Raw genomic sequence first — 13,884 nt, forward strand, 5'->3', positions numbered from 1 at the left:
ATGAAAATAAGAGGAACTATGAACAGCCTATGAAAAATGGAGTACCCCAATATTCATGGGGTGTGGAAGTACATATAAGAAAAAGAGGGTTCCCTGGTTGGGTAAAAATGGGAAGACCCAAGGAACGACCCAACAAGAAACCCCAACAGGAACCATCCCTCTAACGATGATCATCTATTGAAAGGTCCATTGTACCCTAGAATATCTTTGAGAATGTGAGTATGACTACGGTTATAATTATAGCTTAGGGTTTTTTGTAGATTTCTATATGCATGGGTAATTGTAATTTTATTTATTGCTTTAATAAAACTTGTAGTGCAGATAAGACTTTGTACTTGTGATTTGTATCTGTGATCACTAGCCATAGGTTTTGTGTGTTCCTAGAGTCTCCAAATTTAAGAAAAGCATCGGAGGCAATTTCAGTCTGTTGGGCTTGGAAATGTAGCTACTGCAGCCAAACCCACAGTGGTTTATTTCAAACTCACTAAATTCACTCTAAACAAAATAAAAGCCTACAAAGTACATTTTTTCAAAGGTTCATGGGTGAGAGGTTCCACATGTACCTTTACAAATTGTATGACACAAGTTAGGGATCCTTCACAGCCTTGAATCGTTTGATATACAACTCATAAATCATACTGTACTTGCTCCCACATTTTAAAAAATAGAATACTCAGCCTTGTTATGCATGCAAGAGGAGATGCAATAGAACATTGAAATCATCTATTGAATAACATTTCCACTTAGTTTACATGCACATGCATGCAAACTGCCATTATGACATTGATATTGGACAGCCCAGGACTGAATGTTGTCCATGCTTAGCCTCAGGCAGGTGAAAATGTTTGGGAGGGGGGAAATTTCACATTTGGGTGTAGGAGAAAACGTTTATCTGATTTTTTTTTTAATTGCATCTGTTTGTAGCCGCTCAGAGGAGCAGAATAATACATCTTGGGAAGGTAGATTAATGGGCAGAAGGCAGGTGATGAGTTCAAAGATGAGCATTAAATACATTTATCACATGTCTTATTCAACGTATCACATATCACATGAGATAAGTTGCACAGAGTATGTGTGCATGTGTGTTTATAAACATGTATTACTCCCTATGTGTGTATATGGCTGCATTCCCACAGATACACAACAAGTTCTATGACAGTAACTAAACATGACCTATAATGGTATTTTTATAGCCAAATAGCAGTAGTAAAAGCAATGATTATGATTTTCACAGTTCATTTCACTTTTTTGCCCTGCAGACCTCATATAAAAGGAAAATGAGATCCAAAATGAAGTCTACAAAGTCACTGACTTTGAAGGACTTGGAGATCCATTGGTGTTTAATGATCCTCATTGGCCTGTATGATAGGAACTGGAACGTTCTACTAAAGTAGATATGCAGTCCCTTAGAAATATATCCTTTTAAATTATTTTCCATATTATTGTGTTAGCCATGTATTCTAATGTACAAGCTACTCTTAAACTGTCAAATTTTTAGAGAGGCAAAAAAATCTACTTGTAGCAAAAAATCACTAAGATTTACATATCAAATCCTGAACATTTATTTTAATTTATTACAGTTTACTCAGACTCCTTCTCTACAAAACTCAGGTGCATAAACAATTCAATTATATAAACAAGTTCTTACAAAAGCAACATTGATACAATATCAGAACTAAAGGAGTCTCTGGCCTGCACAAGCTAAATCCTTCCCCATTTGTACCACACCCCCAGTTCCATGCTAAAAACCTAGGTAAATAAGCAGAATTTGCAACGTGTTTGGAAGATCAACAAATGTGGGGTCTGATGGATCATTCAGAAATCCATTACCCTACCTTTGAGAGAAACACTAACTGGTGTTTTCTGGCTGATTTCAGCTACTTGCATAAAGCAAGGCAAAAATAAACATGGCAATGAGTGTCAGAACTTGGATCAACAGACTGGGACTCATGCTACAGTGCTAAAAATAGCTATTTAGCCTTCAGGCTCAGGGGGCCCAAATCATGAAGGGCTTTTTCTCTCTCTTAGTCAATGATATTATTTCAGGCCCTCTGGATGCCAAGGAGGTTGTAACCTATTAGTTATTGTGGAGGATTGGCCACTAAAAATTGGTGGGATACATAGATTCATATGTGGCATTTATCCCTGGAAACAAACTCCTTAGGATAAAACAAGGATTAACAACAAATTTTTTACCAAAAGCTAGAACCAAACCCCTCTAGAGATTAGTAAAGTTTGGAGATTACTTTTCACCATCGTTTTGTATTTTTTTTTCATAATTCTGAAATGTCTGGTTTCTGTCTTTGAGTGGAAGCCAGTACAAATACTATGAGATTTTTATAGTATTTCTGAGTTAACTGGAAGCCTTATGAACACTACTAGAGATTTAGCAAGACCTCTTCTTTTGAGAGTTATAGCTTTATTTTTCAGATCCAAGACTTTCGGAGTAGCTTTGGCTATGAATCCAATCTCTGTCCACCACTTGGACATTTGCACTAAATTTATCTGCCTTTCTCCATTGAACAATTTAAAAATCTGTAATCCCAAAAATAGCACTAAGCACAGGAAATATTACATTAAATGCAGATTCTCTGTGGACTTTTTATGTATTCATGACCTTTCCCCCTTGTTTCCAACTCTGCTATTTTTGGGGGGAGCCTAGAAGCAGAGATGGCAAAATTAAACTTCCTTGTAGGAAAATGGAATTATGAAATCCATTATCAAATGTAAAGATTATCCTAACAAAAAAGTATAAGTGAAGTTTAATCAGTTTCATTGTCTAAATATTATGCATAGCTATCAAAGAATATCCAGAAAAAGCTATCAGCTTTTTGTCACTTTCTGCATTGACTGATAGTCGCAAAACACTTTGTGTATGATGGCTTTTTTCACACTCCAATGTTTATTCAATTGTGAAGGGATCATCAAGCTTTAAACCCCTTCAATTTCATAAGCAAAAAAATGCATGCATGTTCAGCCACTTTATATCAAATTCAAGGAATGTTGTAAGACTCTAGGGGAATGTCTTGATGGGCACAAAGGGTGTGTTTCTCAAACATGTTAGCTTAATATGATTGAAGGCCTTTGGTTTTATCCTGGACAGCTAACATATCTTCCAATGTGTTAGTATGTATCTTAACGGGGCTTTTCCATCATATCACACCCTTCCCCCCACACCCTCCACAAGACAGAGCCTAGGAGTCATCAAGCAAGTCATTGTGATCATGTTTAGTCAGTTTTATTTTGAAACATAACACCTGCTTTCAAACTGCTTGTAAACTCTTCCCAATACTCATTAAATCCTGGAAAGCTGAAACCACTACTTTGTGGTTTTTAAAGTCTTGTTAACTAGATATTATTTCTGATCAATAACCTACCATTTGTTGTTATGCCCATGTGCCATGTTACAGACATGGATATTTTCTCCTAACCACTCACCTTGTTTTCAGTATGTGTAGAACAGATAAAGTGGGTGAGATCATCCTTTGTTTGCTGTTTGTGACTTCATGAAATTGTATTTCAGTTAAACAGATTTGGCATTATTTCTTAGGACAACCATTAGTCATTTTATGCCCAGAAAAAAAACAGAAACAAACAAACAAAAGATTTCCAACAAAAATTTCTCTTAAGTGAGGTCAGTAGGAGTTGCTGCTATCAAAAATTTGTCATCAGTTTTTCAACAATTATGATTTTACATGGCAATTCTTAGAACAAAGAAATGCCATAATGAAGGCTAGCTTGCTGCTTTGGGGTGATAATATATACTATTATTATCTACTTGTGCTCTCTGTGAATGAAAGAAATTAATTTGATTTATTTATATGATTATATATTTTAAGGTTTCTCAAAAAAGATTAGAAATCCTCCATATTTGTTATTTTATCCATTTTCTACATGTAATAATAGTTAATATTTCTAGTGTCATTAATCCCAAATTATCCAAAAGTACTTCACAAAAGACAGTGTACAGGAATCACTTCCACAAACCACTAAAATACAACCAACACAGGAGGCAAAAATGGCAACAGTGCACCATAAAAGTGCACAATAATCTCAAAGATTGACTACCTTATCCACATTTAACCACTTAGAGATTTTTTTAGCCAGGAAGAACAACTAATTACCCAAATTAGAATTCGGCCAAGACACTGAAATTACCACTTCTACTGTTAAGAAAAATGTCAAGGAAACTTTCAAAAGAGGATAAGTCAGGACCTGAGTTTTACACCTTATATGAAGGCTGTCACTATTAGCAGCAAGATGTCATGCCCAACACCATGCTGGGACATTAGTTCAGCATTGTCTTTGACAGAATTGTGTCACCTGTCAAATCATCAAAGCTGTAGTAATTCATCTGCTTTGCAGCCTCTGCCCAAATTCAATTTCTGAAGATTTGGTAAACTAAGTCTTTGGGTATGTCTACACACCAATTAAGCAACCATGACTCCACCCCAAGCCCAAACTACTACTCCACAATTTTACAGCCCAAGTCCTGCAAGCTCGAGTGAACTGACATGGGCGAGCTGTGGGTGTTTAATTGCTGTATAGGCAAACCCTTTGTTCCTCTTCAGGACCTAATATATTGTTACATTTCTTCAATTACATTTTTAGTGTGTGTGAAATGGGATATGGGAGTTTTGAAATAGATCAGGATATTAGGTATGCCAATTTGCAGGCTCATATACAGAATGTTTTCTCCCTCTCCCTATATTATACTACAAACAACAACATGACATAAAAAGAACATTATTATGGTTGCAAAGTCAAGCATTCAAAAAGTAGGAAATGCCAGAATTAAGGTTGCCATCCATCATGTGAATTGAATGAGGCAGAGGTCCTATGGAAAAAATAGTATATATGATCAGCTAATTAAGGACTTTATCCTAATTCATACACACAAGGTGGGGGCGGGGAGGAATTAAGATTCACAGGCAACATTAATTCTGACATTTCCTCATTTTTGAGTGTGTGATTTGGCAACCTTAATAATGTTCTTTTAACACAATTTTATATGTGTGTAATTTCCTAGGATTTTTTTTTAAGTAAACTGAAAAAGACAGAAATTCCATAATGTGAAGTATATCAATATTTACATGGGGCATCAGCAGGACTGGAGCATTTAAATCCACCACACAGATCTCTGCCACTTCAACTAATTGAGTAACTGATACCAATAGTAGGTTGCCATCCTCAATATCAGTGGTGGGCAACCTGCAGCCTATGTGATGTCGATGTAAACAAACTATGTTGCGGCCCACCAGCAGATTACCCTGATGGGCCGCTGCTCTATATGATCCAAAATTAGAGGGGAATGAATAGAACACTTTGACCATGAGTTTCACAGATATTTGCTGACCTGGAGGAGTGGTTAGATTAAGGAATCTTGAATTCCATTCCAGGCTCTGGAGGGAAGTGTGCTTTGTGAGCACAAACTTCTCTCCATTCACCCCAAGCTCAAACCATTCTGCCCTGTCCCTTCCAACCTGTTTGTGTCCCAGTTTTGTCTCTTCCCCACACCTGGCTCCTTGTCCAAATCTCATTCACCTCATCTAGTCAGTCCCAGTCTCTATAGCTTCTCATCCCATCCCTTAGTCTTCTTGTCTATCATATCCTAGTCACACCATCCAGATTCCCAGTCCATGTCTCTCCACACTCTCAGTCCCATTGTCCTTGCCTCACTCCACTCTCCTTGCCCAGCCATTCTCATTAATACACAACCCATTAGCTCCTTGCCCATTTATCTTTGTCCAGTCAGTGACAGTTCTACCGCATAATTGTGTTCCTCATCTGATCTCAGTCTTCCCTCCCACTGGTTCCCAGTCCCCATCATTGCCCCATCAGCTTCCAGTACCAGTCTCCTTGACCATCCAGTCCCATACTCCCCTCCACAGTTCCCAGTCCCAGATCCTTGTCCAGCCAATCCCAATCTCCCCCAACTCCTAGGAGATTTCTATGTCCATGCTGCCTGAGCCCAGCAAGGGATCCCTGAGACCAAAGGAGATCTCCCTGCTCTCATCTGCAGTGTCTGGCCCTGGCCTGGCCTGCAGTAGCCCAGAGCTGTAATTTCAGCCTGAATTTTCAGGGATAGTCTGCTCATCCCTGGACTTCAGGATGCCCGGTGAGGACAAAATCTTCAGGGAATTCCGCTGAGAAACTCTACCAAATCTCCACCAATCGCATGTGAACTGCAATTTGTGAAAGATTATAACTTGGGCAAATTTGGATGGATTTTCACAGGGATGAGAAAAGGCAGATCTCTGATATAAAGACCAATCCAAATTTGCCAAATTTCAAGTCTATGCTCCAAAGCAAAGGGGCACTAGAGCTTGTCAAAGGAAAAGGTTGCCAATTTTCTTTTTTAAATAGTAAAACAGCGTATTGTTATGAGCTGTGTGAAACCTTGTTATGGGATTGAGGTTGACTGTGTGAACTCACCCTTCAGTTAACATAAATGCAAGCATAAGCCCCAGCTAAAACAAAAAGAGTATGTGACCCTGCCCAGGAGCTTTTGGCTGAGTATTATTTTGGGTAGGTGTGTGAATGTGTGGAAGACAGAACATAAAGAAACTGAGAACAGACAAGAAAGACAGAGAGATAGCATGAAGGAGCAGCTGAAAGCATGGTGACTAAGTGTGGAAGAAACTTGAGTAGAGTTTTTGGGTCAGTGTGCAGACTGAAAAGAGTGTTCTTCGTGCTGTGAGCAAAAGAAGCTGTTCCCTGGTATTTGATTCCATCTGCATTCAGAAACACAGCGCTTTGTAACTAAACAAAACTATATTGAAGAAATACCTGACTACCACTGATTTCTACTCCCAGCTGCAACATCCACAGGGCCCCAAACTTTGACTAGCTCTTCATGTCAAAAGGGACAACAATAGTTTACCCTAGCCTTAGGGCAGATGCCCCAATGTGGACAATTTCAGCCCAAACAGTTAAAGTTTTGTAAAATTATAAGCAACTGAAGCCAGAGTCCTATAATGGGAAGTGTTTGGCAACCTTAATCATACATGGTGCAACCAGCCCTGCTTTATATATACATACATAGAACCAACTAGTAAGCGTACATTAGAGATCTGTGCCCAATCTGCAGAGGATTCATTGTTACAGTCTGTTGTGATAAGTGGACATATAAATGTACCCTAATTGAACTCAACTGTAAAAAGATTATGAAATATCTCAATAACCTATAATAAAAATGTTGATGGGAAAAGGTATGAAAAGGAGATAATTAATACAAACAAAAAAGTCTAATGATATAATTCAAGGATTGTGTTAAGATCATGCTTAGTAAACAAATGTGGAACCAGAAATCAGTGAACCAAAATTAGTGTTTTAGAAACAAGGCCTAACTGATGGACAAAATAATGAGGGGTTGGGATATTCCACCCACCATTCGCTTTGTGGGTCCTAAAAGAAAGAGACTTGGTGGGGGGGGGAGGTGAGATATTGGGTATTGGAGTGAGCTTCACCATCATGGCTGCTACCCCCACCATCTCCTGGGACCCCAGACCTTCTTCATTGAAATCCTGAAAGCTGTCCTGACCAGACCAGAGAGAGGACCCAGATGGCAATCACCTCTACGGGCTCCATCTGAATCCCAAACCACCTGGGATGAAATTAGATCAAACTTTAAGAGCAACAACCACCACTCAAGCCCACCTCAGCTACCTTTGCTTTTACCAAAAAGGACAGTTATTACTATCTGGAATACCATCTAAGAGACTGTCAAACACAAGGAAGTTTTTCCTTCAAAATCTGTCTTCCTCTAAAGGGAAAGGAACAAAGGATGTCGCTAAAATGACAGTCTTATAAAATACTTTACATTTCAAATGCTTTAACTGTTTTTCCTTGTTTTCTATATCTTTAATAAAAGGTTAAAAGGATGTTTAATGGTGTTTGCCATGGTGTTAAGCAGGCTGAGATCTTTGTATATCAAATACCAGACCTTGTTTAACACTGTTTAATGTTGGACAGTGATGCTTTTAGCTCTGGAAGTTCCCAGTTCAAGATGGTGGCCATCATAGATACACAGACAGACACACACTTTCTGTATAAATCATAAACAACATTTAATATTATTAAACCCACCTTCATTTATTGAACTTCATAGGTGTCTGTCCCACAGTTATGGAAATCCATTCCATGAGATTACAATGACCAGAAGCCTGTAGGTAAAAAAAAATGCAAGCCTGCTGTGGCTGCCCAGTCATGCACATGTCCCTCCATGCCTGCTCCCAGAGAGTCAGCAGCAGGGGTGATCCCAGCCACCGAGCCAGGGGGGACCCTAACTGGGAAGCCCAAGCGACTGGACAAATTTCTGAGCCGCACCAGCTCTTCCCCCAGAGATGGGCCTTACAGAGCAGCTTCCTGCTCTGGCTGTGAGCTCCAGGTAGGTGGGTGATGTCTGCTGCAGGCAGTCCAGGGCTGGGTGGATACAGGGAGAGCTGCAGCCCGGAGCATGCTCATCCCGCAAGACAGGGCGCGAAGTGTTCCAGCAGGGCTCCGTATTGCTGTCTCCCCCTCATTTGGCTCTGGCCTGAGGCAATCCGCACAGCAGTCTTTACATTTTTTTAGCAAGATGGCACATGGGCCGCACCTGTGTGTTGATTGGGCTGCAAGTGGCCTGCTTAGGAACTACTGATATAGATAGATTTACCGTACTTTTATTCAACTAAATATTTAACTGTTTTGAAAACAGAATACTGAAGTGTCATATTTTCAGCAGCAATTTTCTCTTTATTTTGGTGTGTGCAATTAGCTGAATGCACATTTTGTTACCTCATTTAATTCCAGGCACATCTTAACAATTAGATCGCTACACTTGAAAATTATTTTGCATTAAGATAGTGTGAGAATTTAAAATGTTATGGCTATTCTAGAATACTTCCCCATATGGGCATTCTTACTCCAGAATACCATTTTTTAAATCCATTTTCCAATGGATTAGGCTAAATCAGAAAAAGGCTGTCCAGATGGGGATCTATTCTGAAATAGCTATTCTGGTTAATTTCCCTGTGTAGACAACCCCTTAAAGTGCCTTATTTACAGGCACACTTGGATACTTAGATACCTAAATAATATGACTGGTGTTTGTCACCAAAAAGAAAAAAAGAAACAAAAAAAAAAAAGAGGTTGTATCAAAGCCTCTTTAAAAATCAAGCTTTGAGTATGAATGAAAGGATCTATACACATTTTTTACTTACTCAACATAGTACCAATCCTACTCACAGCTTTTGTATGCCACAATATTGTTCCAACAACGTTTGCTCTGGATACGTGCTGATCCCTTCAACAACAATTAGAAACCTCTTTTTGAGACTGTCACCTTCTTTACAAAATGTATCGTCAGAATGTTCAGTTAGCTGCTGGAAGCCTGAACAATATCCTTTGTCTGACCAGCTGCTAAAGCACCCAGTTGCTGGGTATACTTCATTCCTAAAGTACAGGACACATGCCAATAGCATCACAGTTTGTCTGCTGCTGATGTGTTTCTATCACTGGCCAGCTGTTGCAACTATAGTTAGCAGTTTGCCAAAGCAAAGACTATAGAAAACAGTGAATCGGAGTCTCAGCTGGTGTAAACTGGGTGACTGAAGTCAGTGACACTATCCTGGTTTATGCCAGCCGAGGGTCTGGTCTGACGGCTTGTCATTTTTGAAACACTTTCATCTTGTCCATACTTTATCAATCATGTCACATGTCTCTGAACTATAGCCAGTCTACTTCAGAGCTCCAGCAAATTCTTCAGAGAGATTTTATTTTACACACACATACATGCACACACACAATGGACCCCCTAATAACCACATAACTGAAGCAATACATGTGCTTTTAGAGGTCGTCCATCAACTGTGATATTAGGTGAAAGATAACTGATGCTTTTCTGTTATGAATTTGGTTTCTGGGTGTTCAGATACAGTCTGAAAAATGTTATTATCTCTACGATATCTGTAGTCCCTTTCTCTCCACTACAGACACATTTCACTTTACTTTTACAGTGTTAGACACTTGCACCTAATCTTTGTATTTCATTCTGAAACTCAGCTACAGTCATCTCAGCAGAGAAGCATCAATGCACTCATAACGAGCTTGCTCTTTCTTATGCCAAAATTTGAAATCATACTAATGACTTGCTATTTTTCTTTTTTGGATATTGAAGTTTCTGTCTAATTGAATTATATATCAGTCCAAGTCAACATTTCTTCACACAACGCATAGTCAACCTTTGGAACTCTTTGCCAGAGGATATTGTGAAGGCCAAGACTATAACAGGGTTCAAAAAAGAACTAGATAAATTCATGGAGGATAAGTCCATCAATGGCTATTAGCCAGTATGGGCAGGGATGGTGTCCCTAGCCTCTGGTTGCCAAAAGCTGGGAATGGGTGACAGGGGATGGATCACTTGATAATTACCTGGTTCTGTTCATTCCCTTTGGGGCACGTGGCATTGGCCAGTCTTTTAAGGGACTGGAGAAGATTTTTGCCACATCACAAACTGTCAGCTAGTGGTGTGGGTGCCTTCCTTAGAGCATATGGGAAATTTGGCTACTAAGGGGGTATTGTAGTTTTGATAGTTATCTGTTGCAATTGTATGGCACCTGTCCAGGGCAGATGTATTTAGATAGCGTGGGATTGGGGGGCAGGGGGGGGGAAGCAATGTTAACACTGCTGTCCAGACAGCAACTGGCTGTGCCCTTGATGCGCATTACAGGGCAGGAGGAGGATTCTTTGCCTCATGGAGAAAGAAGCACCCGATCTTTGAATCAACATTCTTCACATGGCGAAAGGGTAAAGAGAGAACTACGAGTCCCTGTTTGGATTTCACAGGAGGGGGCTAGAGAGAAACCTCCTCTTCAGGATTGCTATGTGTTTGTAGTTATTTGATTGAGAACTTCAGAGGACTTATCCTGCCAGATATTTGTGGGGGAGCAGTGTAGCCAGCTATTTTGTTATAGCTGTATGGGCATAAAATACAGATACGGATTAAGGCAGTAAGCCTATAGGCCTCAAGCCTATAAAACAATAGCTTAGCCAAACTAACTAAGGCATAAAAGATTTGACATAAGCAGCTAACCAGTAAATGACCTTGCAACACAAGATGTCACAAAGCAGACTGCTGTTATAAGCAAGTGCTGCTAAATTGCTGGTAGGTAACCACAATATGGCAATTTATACCAGCTTATCAACAGATGTCCAACTGCAGAAATGCCATAGTGATTAATTAGTGTATATGTTAATAAGCTTGAAGTAAAAGGCTTAGCAACCTTGGGGAGAAGGGCACCCCAAGATTAGTAGGGTGAGAAAAGGGCCAAGGAGCAATCTTATAGATTCATAGATTATAGGACTGGAAGGGACCTCGAGAGGTCATCGAGTCCAGTCCCCTGCCCGCATGGCAGGACCAAATACTGTCTAGACCATCCCTGATAGACATTTATCTAACCTACTCTTAAATATCTCCAGAGACGGAGATTCCACAACCTCCCTAGGCAATTTGTTCCAGTGTTTAACCACCCTGACAGTTAGGAACTTTTTCCTAATGTCCAACCTAGACCTCCCTTGCTGCAGTTTAAACCCATTGTTTCTGGTTCTATCCTTAGAGGCTAAGGTGAACAAGTTCTCTCCCTCCTCCTTATGACACCCTTTTAGATACCTGTAAACTGCTATCATGTCCCCTCTCAGTCTTCTCTTTTCCAAACTAAACAAACCCAATTCTTTCAGCCTTCCTTCATAGGTCATGTTCTCAAGACCTTTAATCATTCTTGTTGCTCTTCTTTGGACCCTTTCCAATTTCTCCACATCTTTTTTAAAATGCGGCGCCCAGAACTGGACACAATACTCCAGCTGAGGCCTAACCAGAGCAGAGTAGAGCGGAAGAATGACTTCTCGTGTCTTGCTCACAACACACCTGTTAATACATCCCAGAATCATGTTTGCTTTTTTTGCAACAGCATCACACTGTTGACTCATATTTAGCTTGTGGTCCACTATAACCCCTAGATCCCTTTCTGTCGTACTCCTACCTAGACAGTCTTTTCCCATTCTGTATGTGTGAAATGGATTTTTTCTTCCTAAGTGGAGCACTTTGCATTTGTCTTTGTTAAACTTCATCCTGTTTAACTCAGACCATTTCTCCAATTTGTCCAGATCATTTTGAATTATGACCCTGTCCTCCAAAGTAGTTGCAATCCCTCCCAGTTTGGTATCATCCGCAAACTTAATAAGCGTACTTTCTATGCCAATATCTAAGTCATTGATGAAGATATTGAACAGAGCCGGTCCCAAAACAGACCCCTGCGGTACCCCACTCGTTACGCCTTTCCAGCAGGATTGGGAACCATTAATAACAACTCTCTGAGTACGGTTATCCAGCCAGTTATGCACCCACCTTATAGTAGCCCCATCTAAATTGTATTTGCCTAGTTTATCGATAAGAATATCATGCAAGACCGTATCAAATGCCTTACTAAAGTCTAGGTATACCACATCCACCGCTTCACCCTTATCCACAAGGCTCGTTATCCTATCAAAGAAAGCTATCAGATTGGTTTGACACGATTTGTTCTTCACAAATCCATGCTGGCTGTTCCCTATCACCTTACCACCTTCCAAGTGTTTGCAGATGATTTCCTTAATTACTTGCTCCATTATCTTCCCTGGCACAGAAGTTAAACTAACTGGTCTGTAGTTTCCTGGGTTGTTTTTATTTCCCTTTTTATAGATGGGCACTATATTTGCCCTTTTCCAGTCTTCTGGAATCTCTCCCGTCTCCCATGACTTTCCAAAGATAATAGCTAGAGGCTCAGATACCTCCTCTATTAGCTCCTTGAGTATTCTAGGATGCATTTCATCAGGCCCGGGTGACTTGCAGGCATCTAACTTTTCGAAGTGATTTTTAACTTGTTCTTTTTTTATTTTATCCGCTAAACCTACCCCCTTCCCATTAGTATTCACTATGTTAGGCATTCCTTCAGACTTCTCGGTGAAGACCGAAACAAAGAAGTCATTAAGCATCTCTGCCATTTCCAAGTTTCCTGTTACTGTTTCTCCCTCTTCACTAAGCAGTGGGCCTACCCTGTCTTTGGTCTTCCTCTTGCTTCTAATGTATTGATAAAAAGTCTTCTTGTTTCCTTTTATTCCCGTAGCTAGTTTGAGCTCATTTTGTGCCTTTGCCTTTCTAATCTTGCCCCTGCATTCCTGTGTTGTTTGCCTATATTCATCCTTTGTAATCTGTCCTAGTTTCCATTTTTTATATGACTCCTTTTTATTTTTTAGATCGTGCAAGATCTCGTGGTTAAGCCAAGGTGGTCTTTTGCCACATTTTCTATCTTTCCTAACCAGCGGAATAGCTTGCTTTTGGGCCCTTAATAGTGTCCCTTTGAAAAATTGCCAACTCTCCTCAGTTGTTTTTCCCCTCAGTCTTGATTCCCATGGGACCTTACCTATCAGCTCTCGGAGCTTCCCAAAATCTGCCTTCCTGAAATCCATTGTCTCTATTTTGCTGTTCTCCCTTCTACCCTTCCTTAGAATTGCAAACTCTATGATTTCATGATCACTTTCACCCAGGCTGCCTTCTACTTTCACATTCTCAACGAGTTCCTCCCTATTTGTTAAAATCAAGTCTAGAACAGCTTCCCCCCTAGTAGCTTTTTCAACCTTCTGAAATAAAAAGTTGTCTCCAATGCAGTCCAAGAATTTGTTGGATAGTCTGTGCCCCGCTGTGTTATTTTCCCAACATATATCCGGATAGTTGAAGTCCCCCATCACCACCAAATCTTGGGCTTTGGATGATTTTGTTAGTTGCTTGAAAAAAGCCTCATCCACCTCTTCCACCTGGTTAGGTGGCCTGTAGTAGACTCCTAGCATGACATCTCCCTTGTTATTTGC

General features: G+C 40.0%; 1 long non-coding RNA gene across 1 annotated transcript in view; it reads right to left on the reverse strand.

Annotated features, from left to right (window-relative positions):
* Positions 1-8,053: 8,053 nt before the first annotated feature.
* LOC112059080 (uncharacterized) overlaps positions 8,054-13,884 on the reverse strand; it is a 102,505-nt gene continuing 96,674 nt past the window's right edge. Inside the window, exon 4 of the long non-coding RNA XR_010599543.1 lies at positions 8,054-8,165. This is a non-coding gene — a long non-coding RNA (uncharacterized LOC112059080). The remainder of the gene's footprint in view (positions 8,166-13,884) is intronic.

Source organism: Chrysemys picta, chromosome 3, assembly GCF_011386835.1.
Source record: "Chrysemys picta bellii isolate R12L10 chromosome 3, ASM1138683v2, whole genome shotgun sequence".
NCBI classification, from domain to species: domain Eukaryota; kingdom Metazoa; phylum Chordata; order Testudines; family Emydidae; genus Chrysemys; species Chrysemys picta.